We start from the raw sequence: 25,770 nt of genomic DNA on the forward strand, positions 1-25,770 counted from the left end.
GACAGGTCCAGTTGAGCAGGATTCTAGCAGAGGCCAGCAGGCTTTCTGACTCTCAGTTAGAGGTCTTCTAGGTCCTTATACTCTCTGTGGCTCTATATCTCTCAGCGAAGTGGGCGGTGCAAAGAACATCACAATTGAATTCCTTACCATCCACAATTACACAAGATACAAGTGGGACAGCTCAACAAAGACAACTCTTGGATAAGTGGGAGTACAAACAAGTAAGAAAGGGCATTTGTGCTCATCACTGACCACTGAGGCAGGGCTGGCGTTCAGGTCCTCTCCCTCATGGCCACTGCAGTTTCTTTCCTTGGCCGGATCACAAGATCAAGACAGGAACGCTGAGAACAGGAGGCTAGCACTCAGCAATGAGCAGTGCTGCTTCACAGCAGCCTCTTGGGAATTCAGCTCCCTTCTCACCTGACTCTTACAATCATAAGTCACGAGCTAAAATGTTTCTGCAGGATGATTCTGGCCAACAGGAACTGATAGAAGTTATGAGGTGTCCTGACTTCAAAAGGAGGAAGGGCATTTGCCTGTGGATATAGAGTCAAGGCTGTAGGTGAGCCCTGTCCTCAGGTAGTGTGGGCATAGACCAAACCAAGGGGCATCTTTGTCTTGGCAGTCACACCTCCTCTAATTAGGTATAGGCTCCAGGAGTCATCCAGAGTCAACTCCGTTCTGTTTTCTGGATTCCAGAGATTCTGGATTGCATCCATGCTAGTCTGGAAGACACCTGAAAGCTGTAACAACCTCATCCCCATCGAGAGGACACGAGCCAAGCATAACATAGTGCTTACCAGCAGGCCGCAGGCTAGACTCACTGGTGGTGAATTTTGCCATGAGCATCACCACACATTTCCATCAGAGTCTCTTAGAAGCAGCCTGAACATCAGAAGTAGGACATCGTTGTCCTAGTTACAGTTCTCTGTTGCTGTGATAAACACCATGACCAAAACCCACTTAATGGAAAGGAAGGGCTTATTTGGCTTCCACTTCCACATCATGGTCTACCACTAAGGAAGTCAGAAAAGGAACTCAAGGCAGGAGCTGATGCAGAGACCATGGAGAAGCTCTGCTTACTGGTTTGCTCTCCATGACTTGCCGAGTCTGCTTTCATATTCACTGATGGGTCACCTGCCCAGGAATGGTACTGTCCATATTGGACTGGACACTCCTTCCTCAGTAATCAAGAAAATACCCTATACACATGCTCACGGGCCACATCCCAGGTCAGCTGATAGATGCAGACATGGGCAAGGTAAGTTTGGACCAGCCTGGGATGCAGCACAAGGCCCTGTCTCAAAAGAGTCAAAAGAAGGGGCTGGGGATTTAGCTCAGTGGTAGAGCGCTTACCTAGGAAGCGCAAGGCCCTGGGTTCGGTCCCCAGCTCCGAAAAAAAGAACCAAAAAAAAAAAAAGAGTCAAAAGAAGAGAACAGGGAAGAGAAGGAGAAGGGAAGGAGGAACAGAGGACCAGAAGGAAGGAGAAAGAGAAAGAATTCTTGATGGGGGCTTCACATGGCCACAGTAGGTCTGCTATTAATTACAGATGAGAACTGACTCGGGTATGAACAAACAGACCTTATGATATGGGAACGTAGCACAAAGAAGCCTGTCAATCCATCATGCAACCATACACCTATGTCCTGACACAGGGGATAGGGTGATTTTGGGCAGTGGAATGTCTGTCATCCAGAATGGTAGCAAAGGATCCTATGGAAGTGGGGGGGACAAGAAATTCCTTCAAGGTAGTCATCCTTCATGCTGTCCCCTTTCCTCCCTCATTGCCAAGAGGGGCACCACAAAGGGGCAGCACTGTCTGTGGAATGTGTTGGAGCCCGAAAATGCAAACCTGGAGGAGTGACTGCTCTTTCAAGAACATGGAGCCAGGATGAGCTGGTCGCTGCAGTGCCAGGTTACCAAGCCAGTCCCCAGAGACTGAGGCTGAGGGGCTGGGGACTCTAGTTGAGGGAGCTCTACAGGAGCTTCAGTGTTGCAGTCAGCCAGTCCTCCTAGAGCAATGGTTCTCAACCTTCTTAATGTCATGACCTTTTAATACAATTCCTCATGCTGTGGTGCCCCTCCCAACCGTGATTCATAACTGTAACTTTGCAACTGTTATGAATCATAATGTAAGTATCTGTGTTTTCTGATGGTCTTAGGCAACCCCTGGGAAAGGGTCATTTGACCCCTGCAAAGGGGTCTCCACCCATAGGTTGAGAACTGCTACTCTAGAAAGACCTACACTGGCAGAAAGGCTGAAAGATAAAGGATGAAGGATGAACGATGAAGGATGATGGATGAAGGACGAAGGCTGTAGACTTGGTCCTTTAATGGAGCTGGAATATGAGCTCTGCTTCTCACTGACTTACATTTTGTGAGCCTCTTAACTCCTGCAGCCAGCCGTCCCACTGCTGTGAGGTGTCCATTCCACAGCCTGATAGACCTCAAAGAGATACTGTCTGTGTTGGTTATGTGCATGATTATTTTCCTGTGAAAATTCGGGCTCTGTGTGCTGGGACAGGAAGTGAGAAAAGCAAGCATGGGTCAGAATCCTACCTCCACCCCTTCCTGCTTCCTTGGGCCTCTTTCTACATCCTCTACCCTTCATCCAAGAGAAGGCTTTCAGCCTGACTGAGCCTCCTCTCAAGCGTCTCTAAATTCATATCCTTCGATAGCACTACACCATCCTGTGGACCTCTGCTGCAGCTTCCCAAAGCTATCCCCACCTCCAGCCTGTCCTGCAAGCCAGACCTCATGTGCATATCTGATCTCTTCTTTCTCTTCCATTACTAACTCCATCCCAAGATGTCTGCTCCCCCGCTAATGCTCAGAAGGGCCCAGGAAACCAACGCAGCACCCGCCACTTAACTTCTCCAATTGCCTTCCATGCTGCGACCAGGACATTTTCTACTCTCTTTTTAAAATCTTCTGTGACAGTTTTATTAATTGCATTCCCGGTACACATTTGCAATTAGCTCCTCTCCTCGTTGTTGAGATCTGGCGCCTGATAAGAAGCAACTTATCAGAGGAAGGTTCATCCTGGCTCACAGTTCAAAGGGGCAGGACCTATAGTGAGTGGGAGGGGCAGCCTGGTTGTGGCAGTTTGAAGTGTTTGAAGCAGAGAAACGAATGCCGATGTTAGGTTCCTTCCTCCTTTTAATTCCATCTGGAATCCCAGTGTGAGGGATGTGGTCACTAACATCTGAGTGGTTCTTCCCTCCTCAAGTAGACCTTTCTGGAACCATCTTCACAGACATACCTATGTGTGTGTTTTCATCGGGATTCCAAAATCTTGTCAGGTTGACGATGAAGAGAGCATTTACATGAGTTCATTTCCCTGGGGTCTTAAAGGCACTACGGTCCTTTTATTATCTCCAGTTTTGTCCTGGTACTGGCACCCCTACTCTCACCCCACTCTTCCTTTACTGTCACTTCTGCTACAACTTTTCCTTGAGCACAGGGCTATCAAGTTCTTGCCTCTGTATCTCAGCAGGGTTCGCTCCTTTGGCTTTGTGTCTGTCTGTCTGTCTGTCTTGTGTTGCTGTGCTAGGGATGGGACCTAAGACCTTGAACATCCTCTGCAAGGGGTTATACTGAGCTCCACCCCAGCCCCAGACTCCTTGACACACTGTAGTCAAGGGTTATCTCTTGACCCCTGATCTCCAGGGCCCAGCACTACTATGGGACCGATGCTGAATACATACTGTCCAGTGAATAAATACTAGTATTCACTACAATGTCTGCAAAAAGCTATTACAATTTGAACCTAAAAAGTCTCTCTGAACCCCATATGTTGAAAGACTTGTATCTTAGTGAAGGCAGATAATAGAACCTTTAGGAGGTGGGGTGCAGGAGAAGGAAGCTGGGCCATTGGGCTCATGCTATAGAAAAAAGATAATGTGACTCTGGTCTTTTCCCAAGTACCATGAAGTCAACAACTTCCCCCGCTATGTACCCTCACCATGACACCTTGTGACAGGCTCCAAAACATTGTGCCAACTGACTTTGGACAAACCAAACCAAACCAAACAAACAAAAACCTATGACATTGTACGCCAGATCAAACCAAACCAAACCAAACAAACAAACAAAAACCTATGACATTGTACGCCAGATCAAACCCTTCCTCTCTTTGAGCTGAATTATCTCCAGTATTTTGTGATAGAAAGCTGGCTAATATACTTACTCTCTACGCTCATTCGCTAAGCAGTAAGTAAACTGTCTGGCAGGTGCTTAGAATGTCTAGAAGGAGGGACAAATGAAATGAAAGGTTCCAAATGACCCTAAGGAGGCTTGCTTCCCCCTGCCATACACTCAATCATATCAAATTCTAGCCAGATCTGGAGACACAGAACACGGTCATCCAGCAGTAACTTGGAGCACGTATAAGAGGACATGAACAAGCTGGTCACACAACAAATTCCACTAATACCTAAACCCTTCCTAAGAAAAACCCAGCTGTTTAAAAAAATGCACCCCCCAAGAAATAAGAAATATGTCCCAGTGAGACGGTTCAGTGGTTAGAACAACAGAAGTTCAGTTTCCTGCCTCCACATTGGACAGCTCACATCACCTATAACTCCAGCTCCCGACAATCCGACACTGTCTTCTGAACTCTGTGGGCACCTGGACTCATACGTGTGCGTGCCCATTCACATGTACTTAAAAATAAAGGAAATCTTAAAAGAGGGCTCTCTTAGAACAAATGTCATCTGGAGAAGAATTTGTGTTGAAAGTTGGGGGTCCCTCTAACACATACTAACATGCCATGCATGCATGAGTATCCTTTCTCCATTTAAAGTGTGGTTACCACAGTTTGCGGTCCGTTGGTTAAATATCTAACTCTGGCCAGAAATGCTATACGAAATGGAAAGCTAATGCTGGTTTTTGTATGCCCGACACAGACAATCACGGAGCTTAGTAGGTATTCAGTAAATATCTGTTGGCTGACTAAGCTCATTCATCACTGGAACAAATGCTGACCGTTGGCTGGAAAGTGTCACCGTGAATGCATCTGAAAGAGAAGGAAAAGAAAACCAGGGGTAAGGAGAAGTCAAATCAGGAATGAATTACATTTTAAAGAAGGGAGCGGAGCAAACCCAGGAAACCAGGACATGCTCTACCCTACTGACTGGCAAATTCAGAGCACTGAATACCACGCGCTGTGAATAAAACCCTGCTTGCCTAGCCCAGGTTAGCAAAATCTATATATTGTTTGCGTTCTGCTTCCATGAGAGCAATGAGAGTGCTGTGGCTGTCCCATGTCAGCCCTCCAAGAGCAACTGTCCCAATCAACTGCCGACTGTAATTAGGGAGTACTGAGAAGGGCTTGTTGGAGAGAAATCAGCTTGCATATTTTTCCTCCAATTGTGGCTGGCTCATTTGAATGATAATGGATTGCAGTCAGGGGTGTAACCCTGACTGCCTTAAATAATGAGGCAATCTTGGACGCCCAGTACCTGAGCTGCCCGTTACTGGCCAGTGACAAAACAAGACGGGAATCTTAGGCGATAACGGAAGAGCTCAAAGTGGCAGGAGACAGATGCTGGGAAATACCCCACTGCAGGCACCATCAGGAGTTCCCATCCCTGAGAGCTTCATTTGTTTTATTCATAGTCATTTTTCCAGCTGAGAGACCTTAAAGGGGGCTGGCCATTGGCATCCTGAGGTGATAAAACACTGGGGTAGGCGACCAAAAGAGGTGCTGAATCCCCACTCCCAGGGGAAACTTAACACCCATGGAGCCTGTTTTCATTTTCTAGAATGCTCAGATGTGGGGACTGAGGCTGTGTCATTTTGGAGATTTTCAAAATCACTTTAGTTTTGTTAATATGCTGTCCCTTGCTGTGTGTGTGTGTGTGTGTGTGTGTGTGTGTGTGTGTGTGTGTGTGTGCGCGCGCGCGCGCGTGCGCGCGCATGTGTGTGTGTGTGGTATATGTGGTGTGTGTGTGTGTGTGTGTGTGTGTGTGTGTGTGAGATGTGTGATGTGTGTGGTATATAAGTGATGTGTATATGTGTGATGTGTGGTGTATGTGAATGTGGTGTGTGTGTATGTGAATGTGGTGTGTGTGTGTGTGTGTGTGATGTGTGGTTTATCAGTGGTGTGTGTGTGTGTGTGATGTGTGTAGTGTGTAGTGTGTGTGAATGTGGTATATGTGTGTGGTATGTGTGTATGTGTGTGGTATATGTGTGATATGTGTGGTGTGTGTATGTGATGTATATGTATGCGGTGTGTGTTTATGTGGTATATATGTGTGGAGTGTGTGTGAGGGGTGTGTATGTGGTGTACGTATGTAAAGTGTATAAATGTGTGGTATGTGTGGTGTGTATGGTATTGTGTGTGTGTGTGTGTGTGTGTGTGTGTGTGTGTGTTTGTGTAGCAGGTACTAGGGATGGGATGGTAGGCAGTGACAACACGGGCATTTGAAAATCCAGGGACTCAGGTTTGAAGTCTAATCTCTCACCAGCTGTGGGCCGGTGTGGTTCATTTTCCCTGCTTATAGAATGGATGGATAATAACAACAGCATTTGTCTAATACGCAAAGCTGCTGTAAGGTTTACTTGTATGAAGCAACAGAAAATATACACGGAGAGTACGCCCAGTACTCACTATGATCAGTATGTCTGCGCGCAGGGCAAGCACATACTCCAAGTCAGTCAGCTGAGAACAGTGTAGGCTCTGAATGACAGTACTCTAGGATAACTGAGCAACAAACTAGCTGGGCGACCTGGGCCAAGTCACTTCCTTTCCTTGAGCCTCTGTCTCTGTTAAACGGGAATGCCTAACAGTAACAGCATAGAGTTGCTATTAGAAATTAATTACCTGTCACGCACCTAACGGCGCCTGCCATGGAGCACTTACTACATGACAGTAGTATTGGATAAGTGTGACCGTGTTACAATGCTGCCATCACTGGCACAGTCATCATCATGGTCATCATCTTCACCTTCTTCTTCGTCACCGTCATCATCTTTTCCATCACCGTCACCTTCCAAACAAAGTTTAGCCTTAACATACAAGTGTTGGGATGTCTTGTGTGTTCATTTGGGTAGCCATCTGGTCATGTCTGTGTGCTGAATGTCTCCCGCTGGCAGCAAGTTGAAGGCAGGTTGGAAGGGTAACCTCTACAGTGATCAGAATGAGGAAGACGGGATGGCAAATCCCAAGCCACCCTTAGAAATGCCTGTAACTAAGACCTACATGCCTGCAAGGACTCATTTCTCTGTTTCTCTGCGCTGCCTGATCTCCAGGGTCAAAGCTTAGCTTAAGTGACCCTCCCCCACTTCTCTCCACCTAAATTCCAGTGGGGGGCTGTTTTACTTAAGTATGAAATCCACTCTAATTCCCCTAGCATAGGACACCAAGATGTTCCACATACAACATGCTATTATTACACACAGATAATTATGTCAGCCATATGAGATTGGGGAGCAGAGCACAGACGAGGTAAAAATGGTCTAAGTCCGTGTCTCGACATCCACCCTGATGAAGACACCTTGGGTACCACTCCCATCCAGAAATCTCTCAGGAAGCAGCCTGTGGCCCTCGCTACACCCACCCCCCATTCTTTCCCTCTCTGGTTATGTTATTTCTAAGTGCTCTTTCTTGCAGAAGCTTTGGCCCCAGCCCACTTGTTCCCCCAAGGAGCACCAGAAACCCACACCCCAACGAAAGGACACACCTTAATCCATCCTCAGCTTGTCAGGGATTCGTGACTGTCAGAGAACACAGCGCTAGAGCCTAGACAGTGCTCATCACCCTGTCACCGGGACAAAAGGAAGGAATCCCATTATGTCACCTTCGCAGGCAGGAGACAGTGACAATTCCCCCCCTATAAACAGCGCCCTGACACTGTTATGATGTGTCTCAAGCACTCCTAATCAGTATGAAAGTGGAGAGAGTCTGCAGAAGCCCTTCAGCCGGAGAGATGCCATTCATCTGGAACCTCGGTCCCCTGTTGTTATTGAAATGACCTGGCTCGAAGCAGCTGCTGCATCCTTCCCACCAAGCATAAACACGTAGCCAGTGGCAGCCTCCGCTCAGAGCTCCTGCAGCTGAACCCCACAGGTCAGGGGCATCCAAAGGCAGTCTTCACGTTGCCACCTGTACTTTCTTAAGGCCCTCTCTGCATCCCTCCCTCCAAACCGTAAAAAGGGAAAAGGGTTTTTCACTTCTCCAGAAGGGACTTTTTGTTCTAATCTGAAAAAGACTAGCTTTTCTTCCTCTTAGTTTCTTTTTGACAGTAGTTTCTTAACAGCGACGGGGTTTGTTATTTGCTTATAAATGTGCTTTAGATTGAACTCTGCTCTCTCACTGAAAATTATTTAATGATGTCGAGCAAGCACTTCACAGTGAATGAACCTGGCAAGCCCACTGAAGACATGAGTCAACTGAACATCACTGGGCATGAGAGGTGCTGGCCCATGAGCTTCCTAGAGCACTGTTCTGAGGAAAGAAGACTTCTACACACCATTGTGAGGTGGGGAGCTGCAAGCAGTGTGGATACAGTGCCAGAGACATGAGCATCCCTCCTTAGCAGGGGTCAGACAAGCAAGAATGAGGCCCTCGTGTTTATGCAGGGGTCCCAGGGCAGAGCCAGGGAAAGGTCACTGAAGATTACAAACCCTGGGTGATGTGGTCATATTGTTGTTCAGGGCCTGGTCTTGTCATGACTGATTGTGTTTGGTTTCCCTTGTGGAAATGACACCTTGCATGGGAGGCACAAGAAAGAGAGACTCTAGTCCTTTCAGGCAGACTCTTGACAGAATTTTGCAGGTCTTCTCACATCATTCAAATAAGTCAGTCATGGCCCCTTCCTCTCAGGCACTTGGATTGATTTTCTAATCTGATCAAGTATGCTCAGTAAGGGTCACTGGGCTGATGTTTGTTCCTCTTTGAAAATATTATAGCTGAGGGTTTTGAGGATACGGCCCTTGTTCAAGGTTTGGAGAGCGGAAGGGAAGGAAGGAGGAAAGGAGGGTGGGATAGAGATGGGGAAGAAAGGAGAGAGAGATGAAGAGGAAAAGGGGGAAGAATGGGAGAGAGGGATGGAAGAGAAGAGGGAGGAGGAATGAAGGAAGCAAAGGAGGGAGGCAGGCAGGGAGGAAAGGAAGGATGGAAAGAAGAAGGAAGGAAGAAGGAAGCAGGGAGGGAGGGAGGGAGGGAGGGAGATGGATGAGTGCCAGGGCACATCCTCAAAGGACCTGTTCCTGACCAGGTTTCCCTAGAGGATCCTGGTTGTACCTAAGAGTCTAGATCAGGTCCACCCCTGCCAAAGACAGCACTGGGCTGGAAAGATGGCGCAAAGTGGCTAGCTTCCTAACAACACTAAGTAAGCCTCGGGCCTCTCACACTCTCTGGAGAGGCTGACTCAAGCCTGAGTCCCAGTCTTGCTGTCCAGCCTCCCAGCTAGTGCCCTTAAGAACTTGCTGACCTGCTCCCTCACTTTCCCTCTTAGGGGGCTCCACCAGTACCCACCTCTCAGGTATCTTTTGGTAATAAGCTGCCCATAATATTCATAAATTACTCATCATAGCATTTGGACATTAAATAGATATCAGTGACTATTAGTGGTCCTTTCTAAAGCAGGAAACACTCAACCTTTATCCATATGGTTAAGAAGCCATGCTTTTGATTTCCTCATTGATATGTTTTGCAGTGCAGTGGCATATGATACAGAGGGAGGGGGTGCCTCAGTGGGCCCAGACTGGCATCCCCCCATCCCCCATCAGGTACCAGTCATATGTCTATTATAAAATGAAGTTTATCTGGGGCATTGGATATGGGGTGTGGGAAAGAAAGGGAACAGAGAGAGAAAGAGAAAGGAGAGAAAAAGAAGGGAAGAGACTGGCAGAGAACACATGGAGAAAGAGAGAAAGGGGGGAAAGGATGGGGAGGGGAGAGAGAGAGGGGAAGGAGGAGGAGGAAAAGGAGGAGGAGAAGGGGGAGGAGGAGGAGGAGGAGGAGGAGGAGGAGGAGGAGGAGGAGGAGGAGGAGGAGAAGAAGAAGAAGAAGAAGAAGAAGAAGAAGAAGAAGAAGAAGAAGAAGAAGAAGAAGAAGAAGAAGAAGAAGAAGAAGAAGAAGAAGAAGAAGAAGAAGAAGAGAGCCTTTGTCCTTTTATAGCAAGCCAGGCTCATATACCTGGTTGTTGCTAACTAACTGTTAGGCAAAGCCTAGAAGAAATGCTAACACTCCTCCTCACAGCTTGTTCTTTGTCCCTTCCTTTCATCCCTGCTCTCAGCCACAATTCTCCTACCCAAGTTTAAAGTTATCAAACTTCAAGGCAAGCCTAGATTTGAGGGCCAGAGGAACTGGTTTCAAATCCCAGATCTGCCTCTTGGTGGTGGATCACCTCGGGGCAAGGGTTGTTGATCTCTCAGTTTCCCCTTCAATAAAAACAGGGTACCTCGGGGTTGGGGAGTTAGCTCAGTGGTAGAGCATTTGCCTAGCAAGAGCAAGGCCCTGGGTTCAGTCCCCAGCTCCGAAAAAAAGAAAAGAAAAGAAAAAAAAACAAAAACAAAACAAAAAAAAAAACAAACAAAAAAACAGGGTGCCTATAAGGCTAGGCATGGTGGCATACACCTTTAATCCCAGCACTCAAGAGGCAGTTTCTTAGGAATTGCACTGGAGGGGCTGAGAGAATACATCAAAAAATATTTAGAATAGTGTCCAGTGCATCAGTGGCTCAGCAAATTCATTGTTAAACTAATGGTCGATGAGGGTCTAGTCAAAGACGGCTTAGTCATGAAATGTTTGGCACACATTTTTGCCTCAGTTCCATATCCCCAGCATAAAAACAGTCAAACAAATAAACACCAGATGCAGACATGGAGACACATTCTCTCAGCATAGGGGAACCAAAGACAAGAGATGTCTGGAATTTGGTAGATGGCTAGTTAGTCTTGTCAAACAGGTGAGTTCCAGGTTCAGGAGATGAACTGTGTCAGAACAACAGAGAGGAGAACAACAGAGGAAAACACTGAACATCCGATTCTGACCTCCACATGCATATGCACACATATGTAAGCATAGAAGTATTGGTCCGGTGTTTCCTCTCAGCCTCACGGTCCCAGAAATAAAGACTCAAACTCAAAATATATTTATCAACACTTCAGCCATATAGCTAGGCTCTTCTCTGACTAGGTCTAACTTAAAACATCCTATTTACTTTAACCTACATCCTGCCATGTGGCTGTCACCTGTGACCAGGCACCATGTGTCTGTCTCCTCACATCTTCCCAGAAGGAGCTCCCACACCTGGCTCAATCCCAGAATACTTTTTACCTCCCAGATGTCCCCGTTTCTATTTTCTGCCTAAGCCATAGGCCATAGACTTTTTTTTTAAAATATTTATTAACTTGAGTATTTCTTTTTTTTTCTTTTTTCTTTTATTAACTTGAGTATTTCTTATATACATTTCTAGTGTTATTCCCTTTTCCGGTTTCCGGGCAAACATCCCCCTCCCCCCTCCCCTTCTTTATGGGTGTTCCCCTCCCCATCCTCCCCCTTGTCGCCCTCCCCCCAACAATCTAGTTCACTGGGGGTAACTTGAGTATTTCTTATTTACATTTCAATTGTTATTCCCTTTCCCGGTTTCTGGGCAAATATCCCCCTAACCCTTCCCCCTCCCCTTCTCTATGGGTGTTCCCCTCCCCATCCTCCCCCCATTGCCGCCCTCCCCCCAAAATCACGTTCGCTGGGGGTTCAGTCTTGGCAGGACCAAGGGCTTCCCCTTCCACTGGTGCTCTTACTAGGCTATTCATTGCTACCTATGAGGTTGGAGCCCAGGGTCAGTCCATGTATAGTCTTTGGGTAGTGGCTTAGTCCCTGGAAGCTCTGGTTGGCTGGCATTGTTGTTCATATGGGGTCTCGAGCCCCTTCAAGCTCTTCCAGTTCTTTCTCTGATTCCTTCAACAGGGGTCCAGTTCTCAGTTCAGTGGTTTGCTGCTGGCATTTGCCTATGTATTTGCTGTATTCTGGCTGTGTCTCTCAGGAGGGATCTACATTCGGTTCCTATCGGCCTGCACTTCTTTGCTTCATCCATCTTGTCTAATTGGATGGCTATATATGTATGGGCCACATGTGGGGCAGGCTCTGAATGGGTGTTTCTTCTGCCTCTGTTTTAAACTTTGCCTCCCTATTCCCTGCCAAGGGTATTCTTGTTCCCATTTTAAAGGAGTGAAGCATTTGCATTTTGGTCATCCCTCTTGAGTTTCATGTGTTCTGTGCATCTAGGGCAATTCAAGTCTTTGAGCTAATAGCCACTTATCAATGAGTGCATGCCATGTGTGTTTTTCTGTGATTGGGTTACCTCACTCAGGATTATATTTTCCAATTCCATCCATTTGCCTATGAATTTCATAAAGTCATTGTTTTTGATAGCTGAGTAATATTCCATTGTGTAGATGTACCACATTTTCTGTATCCATTCCTCTGTTGAAGGGCATCTGGGTTCTTTCCAGCTTCTGGCTATTATAAATAAGGCTGCTGCCATAGACTTTTTTAATTGATAGGTAATGTATCCATTCAATATATAAGTTATTGGCTCTATAGTAAGTGTACACACACACACACACACACACACACACACACACACACACACACTCTAAAACCAAAAACAACAACAACAACAAAAAACCAAGACTGATTTTTTAGGGGGTGGTGGGGGTGGTGGTCGTATAAACTTGGATCAGGAGTTTTCTAGAAGGGTTTCTCTGTGTAGTCCTGGATGTCCTGGAACTTGTTCTGTAGACCAGGCCTCCTTGAACTCAGAGATCCACCTGCCTCTCCCTCCTGAGTGCTGGGATTAAAGGTGTATGCCACCACGCCCAGCCTGATTTCCTTTTTATTTCATTTTTCTTGAATGCAAAGACAAGACATCTTAAGGGTATCTCCTATCTCATTTGAGGAAGCACTTGGTACATTTCTTAAAGTAAGAGTTTTGTCCCCAAAACACAAATGATCTGTTATTTTCTCTACCTACAAACTAAGATTGTGGTCTTCTACCTGTATTGCTAAACTTCTCCATGGAAGAAAGTCAGTCTGGTCTGAATGTCATCTATTTATTTATTAATTTTAAGGAATTGACTTGTGTGCTTCTGTAGGTTAGAGGTTCTGAAGTTAGGTGTCCCAGGCTAGAGATGCTGTTGTTGTCATCTGGGACCCTCAGATGGCAGAGGACCCTTCTGGGAGGGCAAGTCAGTCCTTTCTTCCAGTTTTCAACTTATTGGATGAGGACATCCACATCAATGAGGGTAACCTACTCAAAGTCCACAGACTCAAATGTCAGTCTTATATTATGAAACTACCCTAGGCCCCCCCTTGAATAGACTTCAGTCATGTATCTGAGTACTATGGCTAAACTGACCATAAAATCAACCACTACCACATTCAAGACCAAACTGTTCTTCGTCCAGTGTATCCAGCACAGCGATCAAGGATAGCCAGTAAGATACCAGCTCCTTCTGCTTCAAGAATCCTCTAGTATTTCTCCAGAAAGGCATGGGGAAAGAGGTATCTGGGATGTGAGCAACCAAAGCCATAGGGAGAAGAGTTCATCTCTTGTCCAGGAACCAGGAGACACTAAATATGACCACACCGATGAGACAGCTAGAGATTCAGGCACCCACAGAGGAACACAGGCACAACCTCACAGTGCAAGGAGAAGGCAGAGAAACAGAAGGGTCAGGGAAAAGCTGCTACCTCTAAACAGATGTTTGCATGAAGTCATCTCCAGATGTGTTTCCCTCTGCTCCTCAAGGAATCGAATTCAGGAGAGTCTTGCTTTTTTCCTTCATCTGTTGACATTTGGAGAGCAAAGTTCACATCCAGGAGAGACATCCTTGGAAAGGAGTGCCTTCTCTCCAACAACAGGGTTCCCCAGCCCAACCAATTCTACGAGGACCTTGCTGCTCTGGTGCTAAACAACATTCAGCACCTTTCTGAGGCTAGCGTAAGGGCAGGGTCTCCAGCTCTGGGATCCTGGCCAAAAGAGCTCCTTTTAGGATTCCCTTCTTTTCTTGCTTTCCCACAGAGGATTATAGATAGCTGAAGTTTGTGAGTGAGATTACCTCTATCCATAAAATACAAACTATAAAATCCATTCACCCTAATCAGGAGAAAAAAATCCTTTTTGTCCCACCGTTTCTATCAATATATCATATTTAACAGTTACAATTATTGACAAGTATATAAAATGTTTGGTGACAGAGAAAATGGCTTCCTATAAAGTGTTCATTCTTTTTTATTGATAATAAGTTGGTTTCTTGAGCCCCACCAAGACAATAAGGACCACTAACAAGAGATCAAATCCATTTATGTGGCTTCCTGCAATCGTTCTGGTGGCTCCAGGGCCCTAGTCTAGGTCCCGTCTTTTACAGTTCAGCTGCATTGGGAGTTTGGAGCCAAAGCAGGGTCGCATTACCACTGTAATGAGGAGAGTCAATTCTCGGAGCGCTGTTCTCTGTAGCCTTTCATTTTTCTTCTGCAAGACAGACTTGCTATTGTGTGTCTATGACTTGAATCTTTAAAACAGAAATTTTTCAACTGCAGAGGAATATTAATCAAAAGATCTGTCTGCGTGTAGTGCCAGGTGGGCACTGTGCATACTAATAATGATATGTTAATAATAACCACAACTCTAATTGTTTCTTCCATCGAATGCCTACTATGTGCCAGGCATTCGACCAAGGCCACAATGCGCAACTGTACCCTTCATAAAAGTATTTAGCTAAAGGTATATGGGGAGCTCAATTCCACTTGCAAATCTTTTGTCCTCAAGACTGTGCCCACCCATAGCAAATGGCACCTTTGCGGAATGGCTTCATGGCTGAGCTAGTGGACATGCTGAATATTGACACTTATGCCTGGTCCCCAGGGTATCTCTATTTCTCACCAATAAAGAGACACCAGTTTCTCTGGCTTGACACCACTCCCCTTTCTTTCAGGCCACGCTGCCTCTCCTCAATGAGACTGTACCCAGAAGCATTGTTATTAAGTCCAGGGATATGACAATGAGAAGAAACAGAATCAATCCCAGCAGGATTGATTATTCTAGTTAATAAATGCTTGAACCATTTGCCTATCTGTCTTTTCCTCTATGATAACAGAGCATTCATTTCACAAATACATTCTCACTTGCTCCTCATAAGGAAGACTTGAGTGAACCTCTCTTGGTCTTCAAGTCTTGTATTCTCATGAGAAAGATGAGTTGTCTGGGTTGAATAATTACAGCTCTAAAGCAGATGGGAGCTCCACAGAGGGTGTCTCGGCTCCTAGATGCTCAAATGGAATTTGAACCTCCATCTACCCACCCATAAGCCACTTTACCAGATGAGCCTGAGGGAAGGCCGAGTGACATCCTTCCTTCCCTCAAGGTGATTATAAGCTCTCACCTCCTCTCTCAACTTCTTGCTTAAGTTTTCTTTAGTCAGCCAGTTACTTGTTATTAATGATATTGCTAGTCACAACCCAACATATGAGAGGCTCAGGATGCAGACAGAACTTCACCAAGCACAGAAACACGTACTTAGGTGGGGCTGGTGGCTTAGTTTCTTCTTGTCCCTCCATCCCAAGTCCTCAGCACTGAACAGCCTCCAGCCTCTCCAGCTATACCTTGCATCCTCTAAAGCCCCCAACCTGCCCACTTACTACAGCCTCCAGGCATTGCTCTGCTCAGCCCTGTCCTAACCCTTTCTTCCCACCCATCTCTCAGGTGCCTCTCAGCACCTCTCTGCTGTCAGTTCTGACCTGTCCCACCATGAGGCAACCCTTACAGCTCCCTAAATGCATTCTTTCTCTTGCTGTAGCAAAACACCTAACAGAAGCAACAAAAGGAAAGAAGGAAGGAAGGAAGGGAGGAAGGAAGGAAGGAAGGAAGGAGGGAAAGAGAGGGAGGAAAGGAAGGTAGGGGAGAGGAGGGAAGGAGGGAGGGAGGAAGGGAAGGAAAGAGGAAGGGAGGGAAGGGTTTTTTGTGACACATAATAAAAGATGACCATCGTAGTGGAGGCATGCTGGCATGACACAGCTGGCCACACTCCATCTACAAACAGGAAGCACAGTCACTAAAACTCAAACCTCAGTCCATTGGACATCTTAACCACTTTCAGGGTGCATTTTCCTACCTCAGTTAAACGAATCTAGAAACTTTCTCATCGACATCCCTGGATGTTTGCCTCCTAAGTAGTGTCATGTTGTGGCAAGTTGATAATGAATCATCACCAACCCTGTGTTGCCACTAGACGGTAAGATCCCTGCAGCCCCAAACTGTCACTCCTTGGTCTTCCTGTGGGAGCATCGGACACAGACCCCACCCAGACAGCAGCTGCTCGCTGTGTGCTAATCATGGAGTCACAGGTTTTAACAGTCCTCTTAACCATATGCTGTGCATTGTTCTAAGTACTGTTCTGAACATGCTGGCCTGGTCTCCCTCTCAATTATCAGTCAAGGTAAGCACTCAGGCATCTCCACTGTCACAGAGGACAAAACAATTTTTTGAGAAATTAAGCAACTCACCCCAGTGCTCGCTGTTGGGGAAAAAAAAGGCTTGCTCTAGCCTCAGTGCCCATGAGCAATACCCTCCCTGGGACCTTTCTCTGTCTTGATCTACCATAAATGAGTGCTTTATAAACCAGTGGTGAATGAAGGCACGTCTGACATCTGACTCTTCACGTCTGCCCACTTCTATGAACAAATCTTATGTAATTTTCACATAGCTGGTTAATATGACTATGCAGTACACTGGTTAATTTGTGTGACAGGATCAGAGAAACTAATAAGTTGATCCAAGTCATACAGCAAGTAAATGCTGGACCCGATCAAATCTGGAGCTCTCTAATACTGAAGCCCTCTTTTCTGCACAGGATTCACTACTCCTGGGTTGTTGGTTGTGTAGATTAGCCCAACCCTTTAGGAATGTAGAACACTCTGACTTTTGGCTGCATGATCAACTCCTTTCAAAGCTCCTCTCGTAGGAGTTTAAAGGAAGAGAAGGTGACCCAATATTTTCATTTTTTTTTAGGTCTGTCTTGTTTGGGTTTTGCATTTTTGTGCCTCTATTTTTTATTGCTTTAAAATACCAAAACTCACTCTAGTTCTCGCTGAGTTTTAACACAGGCTTCTAGGATTCTAAAGTCAAACAGTGTGCCCTTGGCCTCGGGGAGCATCCTCTCCCTGAAGAAGGCCTAAGTCATCCTTGTTGGACCCTCAGACAGCAGAAGGCAGCAGCAGGATGGAGTCCTCTCCTCAAGGGAAGGAAGACGTAGAGATCAGATGGGCACAGGGCAACGGCAACGAAAAGGAAGCAGGCAGAGAACCTGTGGACAGACGGCACCCACCCTTTCCACGTGGTTCAGGAAGGTGGGAAGCATGGCTCTCCAGGCTATCACACTGAGCAGAGAGCGCTAACATGCTGATGCTTCTTGGGATGGTAGAGAAGCTGAGCTCCCCCAGTCCTCACCTTGGCTCAAGGTGAACCACAGCGGGATCAAGTTCCTTGTATGGGCCTGGCCTCTCACATCCCTGAGACTCGATGGCTCACATAGCCTCCCAACTCCACTCTGAAGGGGCACTTAGCTGGCATAACTCCTCTCCTTCTACGGAATGGAAATTCTGGGTATGCTAGTCAAGGCAAGCCCAGAGCTAGCACAGCTGGAAGCTCCTAGAAGCCAGCAGTCTAACTCTGTGGACTCGACCTGCCACTGGGGCTCCCACCATGCTGAGTGTTTGGGCAGCAAGTGCAGGAGGACTGGAACAGACAGCTACCACAGCATTTCTCTGCCTTAGCAAGCAACAAATAGAGTGGGACGGCTGGTTAAATCCAGGTGCCTGGGCTCATCAGGTCTGGGGCAGAGAAGCCTATAGATCCACCCTTGCTGTGAGTTCCCAGGGCTGTTGCTGCTGGTGCTGCCAGGAAACACTGTGGAGACATTACAAAAGTCTGCCTTGGCAGATCTCCGTGAGTTCAAGGCCAGACTGTCTACATAATGAGTTCCAGGACAGCCAAGGCTGTAATACCAGGCCTCATAGTGGGTGTGGGTTGGGGGATAAAACAGAAAAAGGCCTGGCTTACATGTGGTGTGTTTTGTACACTGCCCAAAGGCACCTACCTGGCTGAGGGAATGAGAGGTGATGATAATGAAGTTCACACTGAACAAACTGAGCTCTGTGCTCTTGCCAAAGGGAATTTGCGGTTCTAGAGAGGGCTCCCTTACAAAGTAACAGACTCCAAGGCAGGACCACTCCCTCACATCACTAAAGCATGCACAGGCAGTGGTGGTTTTAAATAATTGTTCCTGTGCCCACCAGTCCAAACAGAGCATCATCAAATGTGTACCTATTCCAAGAGCCCTTAGAAAAGTCACAAGATCCCGGGAGTTTGGGGATCTTCAGGAAGGAGGGAGAAAGGTTGGTATCCTTAATTCTTGGCTCATGTGGTGCCTCTGTAGACTAAAGACAAGGCCCTAAGAACAATCAGGAAGGTTCTTGTTGTTCCCTTTGCAGCTTCAGGTCACCATGCAGGGATGTGGCACAGAAGGAATGGTTCACAGCTAATTTGTGTGCCAACTGCTAGCCATGCTCTCAGGAATACCTTGCTCATTGGCACTCAGGGGAAAACAGTGGCACTCTCAGGCCACTTCCCCTTAGCCACTAGCCCGGCCAGCAATATTCCCTTCCTCTCAAAACCCTCCATCTGCTGTCCACAGCAAGCTGACCCTCAGGGCTGGCAGATGGCCCCTCTAGGATGCCCACTCTGCCTTCTGCCAGCTGAACACTTGTTACCGGGAGGCAAACACAGGCATCCTGAAGCAGGTGGGGACCAAGAGTCGGCTACCCAGGCTCCAGAACCTCCCGACACCAGCTGTGCACAGCGTGGGAACCAAATCATTTAATTAACTATCTTGTAACTGGTTAAACACAAAAGGCAAGTTTTTCATCTCTATGAAAGTTAGGTTGATTGCTTTAAAGATGTTTGGTAAAGGCAGGTTTACGGTAAAAGATCGCTATCGAGTTAGACAGGCAGAGGTATGTGAGAAAGAGCATGAAGGAATGTAGGAAACAACATTTACCCTTAAGAGATGCTAAAGGCAGAAGTGGGAGAAAAGCCACTCTTGGAATGGTCTGGCCCAGAGGACATGGGACCCAGAACTAGCCAGATCTGCATCTGAGAACCAAGGTTTGATCCCCAATCAAGGGCAAGGGATGATAACTAGAAATGTCCCTCAGTCAATGAACGCAGCAGAGAGAGCAGTGGAGCAAGGTAAAGCTGGAGTACCCAGGTCACTTTGTCCCTTTCCAACTAAGCAACCTGGACAAATGACCATCCAAGCCTCAGACGCCTCACCTGGAAGAGAAAGCTGAAGGTGCCAGACTCCCAGTAGAAAATGGGGGTAGGGAGTGTCGTCTGCAGGCAGCCCTCACTGGCTTCTTCTGGGCATTTCTCCATTTCTTGACAACATCAGCCTGGGGCTTTCCCTGTTCAGAACAGAGGACTTGGCATAAACATTCCTCCAGACAATCTGCTGGGCCCTAGTATTGCTTCAAGGATATCACCAGGTCCAAATACGGACACTGGGTGCCCTAAGACCACCAGTTATTGGGCAGTAACTTCTCGCTTCCCCATGAACAGCAGGTGTGACTGTTACCCTGCAGCTGACAATCTGGGGAACAGTTAGAAGAGTCAGGGGAAATGGTGCCAAGAGTGGGCCTCATGGGCAGGGAATAAAGGGCGTCATTTGAATCTTGGATCAAGCTAATCCTGAAGTCAGGTTTTTCTGCTACAAGATATAATCATTTCCGCTTCCTTTTCACGGCAGCTCCCTGAGGCCACAAGCACAGACGTGATTTGAGAGATGTCAATGCCCGCACCAACATGGCACCGAGAATCGGGCAAAAGCCTGCGGGACTAAAGAACATACACACACACACACACACACACACACACACACACACACACACACACACACACGTTATTCATGTTAAGCAAGAAAAAGGAAGGGGTTCCTGTAGCTTTATTCACGGAATATATACCCCAAGTAGACCAGGTGGAAAAGTCTGGGAAGCACAGTGGGAAACCCTCAAGACTTCGGTAACAAAAGACTGAATACATGCCCTGAATTTATTAAATTTACTGGGGAGAAATCCAGGAAGACCAACCTAAATCTCAAAAACAAAAGACCGGGAAGACAAAAGGCAGGAATGAATTGACCTTCGCCCAGGTGTGTCATACCAGGCCAGACTGCTCCTCCGTTAGGAACGAAAGGCTTCCACATGCATCAGCAGGGCTCAGCAGGGGTCAAACCCTGCAAGGGATCCAGAAGCTCTGACAAGGGGGATGAAACACTGCAGGGGACCCAGGAGGCTCTGACAAGTCCCCCTATTTTATTTTTTTTTTATTAAGCAAGTCCCCCTATATTATTTTTAAGCAGCGCCTGTCTTAGGTCACTTTGAGATATCAAGCCTCTTTCCTGTCTCTGGAAAATTCTGCCAGTCCAGAATTTCCTGTCTTAGGCAAGGCTTGGTCCCAAAGAGTTGCCTGTCCTTAGCTAACTGCTTCTCATGAAGGCTGAGCCCAATTTGGGCAGACGGTTTGTCTCCTACCAAGGAGAACAACACCAGCTTAGTTGCTGCCCAGAACTGGAAGTGCTGTTTGCGCATGTGATAAGAAGCACAAGGGCCCTAGGCCCGAAACTCGAGGGCCATAACACCAAGGGCCTTGTCAAGCCGTTCCTTTAATAAAATTTAGAATTCCCAATCGTCAGCAACTACTCCAGAAAGTTCACCCACTGTGCTTGCCTAACAATAGATTGGGGGAGGGTAACTCCAGACACTGCAGACCCAGTGGCTGCAGCAGGAGTGGCTGCAACAATAGCAGCGAAAATGCCAAAATCATTCCCAGGACAGTTCAGGATTGACCATCCTTCTCTGGAACAACTGGCAGGCAGTGGAACCATGTCTGAGATCTGTACAACCAGGAGAGAGTTCCCCGGTCTCCAGCAACTTCATGCAGATGGCATTCCTCTACAGCCACAGACTGCAAAATGGCAACACCAGTCAGAGGGGCAACAGCCACCAGGGGAATGAGGAGGGGTAAGGGTAACGGCTGGAGTCTGGTCTTCTCAGGCAAGCAGCAGAGGTGCACAGAGGGTCGGAGTGCAGGCTTCGATGGGACAGGACACGCAGCAACGGTCAGCGGGGCTCAGCAGGGGCCAAACCCTACAAGGGACCCAGAAGGGTCTGACAAGGGGGGTGAAACACTGCAGGGGACCCAGGAGGCTCTGACATCCAGGAAGACAGAAGCATGAGCCAAGGCAGCAAAAGGACATTCTTGAGTGAGTGCTGAAGACCTGTGAAAGGAAGGCCTACCAAGCACTGTCTTACCTGGGACAAAAAGGAATGGGGTTTTAGCCACCAGTTTCCACCTGTCACTAGATGAAGACAGCAATTGAGCAGCAATAAAGGTATGGCTCAGGCAGAGTAGGCTCTGTCTCCAGAAAAGGACCTGAATGAATTAAGGCTGGAAGCTGAGGGGTCAAGACACAAATACAGGGGAGCAAGCAGGCAGGGTGGGTGTTAGTATTCCTTTTGGGCTCCGCCCCGCAGTTACCTCACAACAGCCAGGTGTGCCTGACTCAGTATAAAAGGTTCTGTTTGCCCCTCCTCACTCTCTTACTCTCCTACTCACCCTCTCTGCCCCTTCTCTCCCCATTCTCCTCCCTCCTCTCTCCACCTGTTCGACCAGCCCTTACCCCTCTACTCCTCTTCTCTCTTTTTCTATCTCTCTCTCTCCTCTGTCTCTACTCCCCCAACTCCCCTCCCCATGCCCTAAATAAACTCTATTCCATACTATATCCGTCATTTGGCTGGTACCTCAGAGGGAAGGGATGCCTCAGCTTGGGCCCACAGAGGTACAACCTCCCACCTCAGCATGCCACGCCTCTACCAAACATATCCCTGGCTTCCCTTTCTATTTTATAAAACACGAAAGTGGGGACTATCAATGTACTTGTTGTACTTGTTGTTGGTATTCCGTCTAAGCTCCACCTCACAGCTACCTGGCAACAGCCAGGTATGCTCTGCCCCTCAGTCAGCTAGCAGCAGCCAGCTGTGCCTGACTATAAAAGGGGCTGCTTGCCCCCCTCCCTCTCTTACCCCTCTTGCTCTTTATCCTTTGCTGCTCTTGCTCCCCCCACGTGCCCTTCTACCCTTCTCTCATTAAACCTTTCCACATGGAACCATGGTGTCTGAGAGTTTTCTGTCTGGGCACGGGCCAAGATTTGAAAACCTAATATTGGTGCTGAAACCCGGGATCGAACCAGGAACCCTAACACTTGTACTTGGGTCTCCATCTGTTGCAGCACAAAGCTTCACTAGTTCTACCCTAAATACAGAGCCTGAAACACTATCATCTCATCAACCACAGATCCACCATTACTGCTGACTCCAAACACCATGATTCCATATATCAGGCCAAAGGGATGTATAGTGTGCTCTCCACTGCTTGGTTTTGTTTGTTGTTTGTTTTGTTTCGTCTTGTTTTTGTTCTCATCAAAGACCTCTTTACATAAGCCCAGTTTCTCAGACACTTACACCAAGCACAGCTCAGGAAACCTGTCACCAGACTCCCTCAGCAAGTACAGAGACAAGCATGGTGAAGCAGGCAGCAGGCTGGTTATAGAGGTCCAGCCACTGAGTAAGGACACAGAAGCGAACCTTGTTGTCTTTTTTCTTTCCCTTTTATTTTCCATTCTGGTTTTCTTGAGGGCTGGGTGGAGAAAGTGGCAGAATATTGCAGATTGACTTGTTAATAATCAACTGATTAGAAAAAGCAGTGCTAACATTACTTCAAGAGTTTGATCTGAGAGAGTCACTCTGGTGGTACAAACACCCCTGTCAAGAAGCAGGCTTGGGGATCAGGTGTGCAACTGATCTGCTGGTGTCTTGTCATGGACCTGGAGTTGGGAAGGGGGAGGCATAAGGGTTTGATCGGGGCTGTTTCTGTCGATCTGTTTTCATGTTGCCATGCCTGAGTTCCAGGATATGTGTCCTGCATGCTTTTTTGTGAACACTTTCCTAAATTGTGAGACGGTAACTGCTAATGGCGACATTTACAATACAAGGAAACAGAGGTGCCCAAAGCACAGACGCTAATGAATAGAAAAGCGGGGGCTGGGGATTTAGCTCAGTGGTAGAGCGCTTGCCTAGGAAGCACAAGGCCCTGGGTTCGGTCCCCAGCTCTGAAAAAAAGAACCAAAAAAAAAAAAAAAAAAAAGAAAAGAAAAGCGGAGCACTGTGGCCAACATGGTGTCCGCATCACTGTCAGGTCCACTCCAACCAGCCAGGAGATTGCTCATTTCTCCTCTAGCGAGTCCCACCCTGCCTGCTGCTCCCCTCCCCCCAAAGGCTGTGGCCGATAAAAATACCATGGTGGATCCTGTTGTTGATTTACTGTGTTCTCCGAACCATCACGTCTGGGACAGTCTTTCAAGACTCCCTCTCTTCTCCCAAGGTTCTCTTTCCTAAGCCCCATCTGAATCTGAGTAACGGGCATTCTGTCCCATAGCCCTAGGAACTGTATGCGGCACAAAAATGGTCAGTGACTAAGAGATAAAGGCAAAACCATTTACAGGGCGGAAAGAGGCATTTGCAGGGATTCTGTTGGGAAAGGGCCCCTCTCTCACCTGCAAATGTGTCTATTTCACTGAGGTTGTGGCAGGAGCGTAATGAAACAGTACACGGAAGGTGGATGCCAAGTTCAAGTCATGACCTCCGAAGGGCTTCCAATAAATGTTCTCTCTCTTTGTCTTCCTGGAGGAACGCCAGGGCATGCGGAAGGTTACTGATCTTCCACTTCCAGGAGAAACAGAATCCGTTTTGCTGATGTCATGGGAAGGACGTTCTCACTGGGAAAGGATGCTGCCTGGCGCAGGAATGCAGCACTCCAGACCAGGGCTTTCTTAGCTCAGGCTTCCTGCTGGTCACCGCAGTGCTGATTTGGTGGGGAAGTGGGAAGGGGAAGACTCTCTGCTGGGTCCTCACATCCTCAGCCTACACGAGCACCTCCTGGGACTCCAGCTTTGGACTGGACATGAACCCTGTAGTTTTTGAGTTTGTTTGCTTTGGGCAAATAATCACTTCCTGTTTCTTAGAAGTCAGAGCAAGCTTCCCAAGCCCAGGCAGCCGCTTCTCCCAAGCACAGGAATGTGTGGGGTAAACAAAACAGAGGGGGCGTGAGGATCTCCCACTGAGCAGCCCCAACAAGCAGGAGGTGGGGGGTGAGAAACCCGGTGTTGCAATTTCCCCCAGTGTTAAAGAAACCTCAAGAGCAGGTTTGAGGTCTCCATGGCCTCCGCACAGGGTCCCCAGGAGCCGATGCAAAATTCCTTTGCCGCTTGGCAGAGCTTCCTACCGAACAGGAAGTCTGCATTCTTCTCTGACCAATCGGCAGGCTGGTGCTGCTCCATCTCCAAGGCCCTGTGCTATCTGTCCTTTTTGCCTTCCATGCCTCTCATACCCTGCTCACACCCCACTTCCTGCTGGAAATCCCCTGGATTGTTGCTTGGAGCTTCCTGCTCACAGCCCTTGCTTGGCCTCCCTCTACTGTTCGTCTCAGCCAGTCTCCGGTCTCTAGCCCTCCATTTTAAATTCTTGGTGGGAAGGATTTAAAACATAGCCAATATGTGAGAATTTTACAGGCCTAGTTGTATTTATGTCTTCACAACCCACGCGCTTCCATTAACTCCATTTTGCAAATGAGGAAATGAAGGGTCCGGAATGTACACAACATAGTAAGGGGTAGAGGTGGGGCCAAAACAGACTTGGGTAGTGACCCAGCTTTGACTCTTGCAAACACTGTGAAAATGCTACTAGATCAGTGTCTGCTAATTGGTTAGTGGACATTCAAGTCATTAGAACTACAGCTTTTTGTGATCTATCACAGAATTCCTAAAACAGAAGCCCCCAACGGCCCAGGGCAAGGTGATTAGGTAACCAGTCTTGGGAGGGACCAATGTTGGCCTCATGGAAGCAGACAGCTCGCAAGAGAACGGGCTGTTCTGAAGTGAGTCCTCCTGATGTATTTGGCCCCTTCTGCATGTAGTTATTTCCCTATCTTCTCTTCCTTCGGTGTCATCCCCCTGCATGCACTGTTCACCTCTCACACACTCTATTGTGCTTACAGATGCCAGTCATCAAACTGTATCCTCAGTATCCTCATCCTTGAGGCCAAGCATAGGCCAATCGATCTTCAACGTTTAGCATCTAAAACTATTGAGCCAAAGTAAGCGCCTTTCTTTGGTCTTTATACAAAGATTTAGTTTAAATGCATGTGTATGAGTGTTTTGCCTGTATGTACATATGTGTGGCACATGTGTGCCCAGTGCCCACCGAGGTCAGAAGAGGTCACTAGATCCCCAGATGCTGGAGTCGTGGATGGTTGCAAGCTGCCACGTGGACGCTGGGTCCTCTCCAGCCTGTAGGCCTCTACTCTCTAGTATCATGATTCCAGTTTCAGGAAAACAAAATGGGCCTAGGGAAAGATAGAAAAAAGCTTGGACTTCTTTGATCAAGAGAGACAACTGGGCTCTAATGTAGGCATCTGCACACAAGATAGAAAAGAAATTTCCACAATTCTTACTTGTGAGACGTAACGTTTGACAACAATCTTAAGGACGTCCACTTGTACAAATTTAATAATGAGAAGGTTCAAACTCATCTGAGAGGAATCGTTTGGCTAAATGGAGGTGTTATCTAACATCACATTAACTGTAGA

General features: G+C 47.3%; 1 long non-coding RNA gene across 3 annotated transcripts; it reads right to left on the bottom strand.

The window, feature by feature from the left end:
- Positions 1-4,926: 4,926 nt before the first annotated feature.
- On the bottom strand, positions 4,927-24,515 carry LOC103691449 (uncharacterized). Of its 3 annotated transcripts, none has more exons than XR_015673897.1 (4): positions 23,681-24,124; positions 19,345-19,475; positions 6,839-6,993; positions 4,927-5,018 (listed from the first exon to the last, which is right to left on the bottom strand). It is a non-coding gene; the product is annotated as an uncharacterized LOC103691449 (long non-coding RNA). The 3 variants fall into 3 exon arrangements; XR_015673896.1 differs by having other exon boundaries at positions 6,828-6,993; positions 23,681-24,093; XR_015673898.1 differs by lacking the exon at positions 6,839-6,993 and having other exon boundaries at positions 23,681-24,515.
- Positions 24,516-25,770: the final 1,255 nt, after the last annotated feature.

Source organism: Rattus norvegicus, chromosome 2, assembly GCF_021556685.1.
Source record: "Rattus norvegicus strain SHRSP/BbbUtx chromosome 2, alternate assembly SHRSP_T2T, whole genome shotgun sequence".
Lineage (NCBI taxonomy): Eukaryota > Metazoa > Chordata > Mammalia > Rodentia > Muridae > Rattus > Rattus norvegicus.